Raw genomic sequence first — 4,181 nt, forward strand, 5'->3', positions numbered from 1 at the left:
AGGAGTGTGCTTACAGCCAACACGTATCCAATCAGTCAGAGACGAGGATCTGGATTTCCCAGACCCAGTGGAGATGACGGGGTAGGAGGGGGACCTGTCTATTATGAAAGTGGTACTCAGTTTTGTTTAAAGAGACGTGGGGAAAAAAAGTTGTACGAATAGTGAGCTTAGTTTTAGGTTTTGTAAGGCAATCATCCGCATAAAATTCAGCTGTTTAGCTGAATTTGTTTGCTTTGGTCTACAAAATAGCAATAACGAACGAATACTGACATTTTTCTAAAGTTTAAGCACCCCAGTTTTGGACTAATCAACTCTTCATAAAACCTCCATGAGACAAATGATTGGTTTATGTCCTTTAATCAACTGGTAAGGACTTAACTAAATATGAAAGTTTAATAACAGGCATCTAGGTTTCTTTTTTATTTTGAAAATGAAACCCTCTTTTCAACAACTTCTTAAACTACAGGACGTATGCTGAATATTTCGCAAAACTGATGTGTGTTCAATTCTTGCAAAAATATTTTATATGTGGGTATACTTAAAAACAAATTTTGTTTAGTTTTCTGTGCTTTGAAGTAATGCTGTGAAGGCAAAAATGTTAAGAATTTTTAATCTACCTCTGAATTTCTACAAACTACACTTATGTTGACGATTCTGACTACCCCTTATTGCACAATCTTGCACTTGGATTTAGAGCAACCTATATAGTACAAAAACAAAAACAAAGAGTGCATACAGCAGTATTAGACATGGTATTCTCTTAACAGTGCTCCCTGGTGGCCAAAAGGAAACACGTGTTTTTTACTTCAGCAGTACGTCACTCCAGATAAACATCACTTTAACTGGATCAAATTCACAAAGTAACTGTTTCAGTTTCACAAAGATATTTGCAGATGCATGAATGTTTTATTGAACAAACATGACATAAATTCATTGCTGATTAGCATTTGTCTTCAAGAGGGAGTCTACCGTGAAAGTTACAGGCTGTTGACACTAGAGGAAGAACTACAAGGTATGTATCTGGAGTACGTACTTTGTACCAGGTGGCAGCTATTTTCTTGTGGGATTCTGTCCAATTCCTCTCATACAGCCTGCACAAGCATGTGCCTGTTCACTAGTTTCTAAGCCCTAGATGCCACAAATTGTCCCAGCTCATTCCCAAACAATTCAGCGGGGTTGCTCCTGGAGTAGATCATACATTGTTTTGCCCTACAGTTCTTCCTTTACTTCTTCCACCCACACACTAAAAACTCCCTTCCTTCCTCACAGATCCTCAGATGTTGTCAGTTATGCAGTGGTGATACCGACTTTCATAAACAAACACTTATAATGCTCTTTTTCTTCATTGAGTGAAAATACCCTACAAACAGCTTCGGCAAGGCCCTCAACCCAAGTTACAAATAGCCCTCTCAACATTAACCCAACACACAACATTAACTGCAAACCCAGAATTCCACTGGTGCATCCCTTCCACCCCATCAAACTGTCTATTCCCATGGTCATCAAAGATAACCTCTATTTTACAGGATGCAACAATTTTCCCAGACCACCCTGTGTTATCCACATGTTATCCACCACCTAAGCTACACAACTCTCATTTTCGTAGTTCCTTTAACAACCCACAACCTCATCCACACCAAACACCATTTTCTATAACAGAAGTCACTGTATCACCTGCAAATATGTATCTCATGCGATGCATATACTATATGGCCCCTCGAGTTATTTCATAATCAGTTAAAGAATATCTTTTGTATTTAGTAATTTAATTTACTGCATCTCTTGCAGAAAATGCTCTTTGGCTAAGGATCTGTGCCTATGGCTGGAAGGTTGCCGGTTTGTATCCCGTGGCCGGGTGAGGAATTCTACTCCATTGGGCCCCTGAACAAGGCCCTTAAGCCCAACTGATCCAGGGGTGCTGTATAAATGGCTGACCCTGTGCTCTGACCCCAAGCTTCTCTCCCTGTCTGTGTGCCTGTGTGTCTCATGTTGAGAAAGTTGGGGTATGCAAAAAGACAAATTCGTAATACAATGAATTGTATATGGCCAGGATCTTATTTTATCTAAATGCCCTGCCGTTTGCATTGGTGAGATTGGAGGAAGACTAGCTGACTTTTTCAGGGAACATTTCAGCACAGTGAGGATCAAAAATCTGTCTAAATTGATATTTCCCCCTTTTCACATAGTTTCACAGACCTTTCTGTCTGCATCATTTTACAGGGATTCCAGGACTCCAATTCCAGAAACACAACAGAAGCCAAGTTTATTCTTAAGCTGGATCAGACCTTCCAACGTCTCTCAACAACAGATTAATTTCCTATTTAAGCCTCTTTATTTACAGATTTCAGCTTTTCACACCTCTCCTCCAGACCCCCTTAACTGTAGATATCATCACTGTGTGGCCTTTTTCACCTGTGCCATCTTCCTCTCACACCTGAAGGAGGCCCAATAGCTGAAATGTTGTTTTTTCTTTCTGTTTTCAACATGGAATTAACCTTTACTTGTTCCTTTTGCAGCTAAGCACACTGACACGCTCCTCACTCAAACATTTGATTGAATGTTGAGGGAAGAAAGAAAGAGAAATCTTAGGACTGGATCATCAGCCACTTGATCATCAGTCACTACATGATTTCCATAGTGAGTAGACACTCCTGCCCCGATCATCACATTTGTATATCCCCATTAGTTAGTCTGTTGCATGCAAATATTACTGTATATTTCTGCATGACTGCACCACACTTGTTTATGTCCATCATGGAGGTCTGTGCAAAACCTTTATTCATCACTGAAAAGGACTTGAATCCGTTACTATTGGTTCCATTCTGTGTGTTTTTAATTGATTTTCACCAGGCTTAACATTCAACAGGTTACGTCACTTCATCGCCTGTGCCCAATCAACTCTCTCACTAATGAGGTGAGTATTCATAAAATATTCAAAATCACCCATGTGTATCATAGTCATGAAAAATCAATAAATCAAAATGCTGCCAAACACATTTAATCTTCATCCTAGGGTTAATCCCGTATCGGCAGGGGCCGCTTGTCGGCACACCCATCTCCATTTGGCGTGGTCATAGGTGTATTCCAGGGCGACATTCACTTTCCGCATGTCTTCAGTGATCTGATCCATCTACCGCTTCTTGGGCTGCCCTTGTGGCCGTCGACCCTGTGGGCTCAGTCGAATCGCTGTCTGTGCCACCATGTGCTCGCCACTTCTCATCACATGTCCATACCATTGCAGTCTTCCTTCTCATATCTTCTCCGTTATTGGTGCCACCTTCATGTGTCAACGGACATCGTCATTGAGGATGTGGTCAAATCTTGTTAGGCCGAGACACCACCGGATCATCCTCATTTCCATGACATGGAGGGCCTGCTCATGCCTGGAAGTTGCTGGCCAGCATTCCGATCCATACAGGGCGACAGGACGGACAATGGTCTTGTAAACTTTGACCTTGAGTTGGATTGGCATCCAGCAATTGCATAGAACGCCGGTGACCTGGCACCACTACATCCACGCCGCGTTCACTCTGGCCATGGGGTCTGAGAGGGTGTCGCAATTGCTGCTGATGATGGAGCCAAGGTATTTAAACTGCATCACTTTCTTGAGATCTTCACTACTGATGCTGATAGTTCCATCCGTTTGAGGGCCGCACTCCATGTGCTCGGTCTTCTTGGTGTTCAGCCGCATTCCATGCTCGTCCATTCGGATCTTCTATCTCTGTATTTGGTGTTGGAGCTCTTGGCATTCTTCATCCACCAAGAAGACATCGTCGGCGTAGAGCAGCGACCACGGGTGAGGTGCCTGGAGGTCGGCCATCGCCGTGTCTATGCAGAGCACAAAGAGCAGGGGCGAAAGGGCCGATCCTTGGTGAACGCCGACGTTGATGGCGAAAGGCGGTGAAGTGCCCACAGGGCCTCGGACGACGCTGGTGACGTTGCGGTAAAGAAGCTGGACCCATTGGATGTAGGCCTCTTGGACGTTGTGTAATTGTAAGGCATGGCATTTGAGCTCATGTGGGATCTGATCAAACTGTTTGGGATTCGGTAAAAGAAACCGAAACCAGTGAATGAACCCACTTGCAGGAGCTGATAAAGCCTGGCCGCGATCCAAAGAAAGCCGTAGTTGAGGAAACAAGCCGAGAGTCCAGGGGAAGCCAGAGATCCAAACAGGGAACGAG

The sequence above is a fragment of the Lepisosteus oculatus genome, chromosome 3, assembly GCF_040954835.1.
Source record: "Lepisosteus oculatus isolate fLepOcu1 chromosome 3, fLepOcu1.hap2, whole genome shotgun sequence".
NCBI classification, from domain to species: Eukaryota; Metazoa; Chordata; class Actinopteri; order Semionotiformes; family Lepisosteidae; genus Lepisosteus; species Lepisosteus oculatus.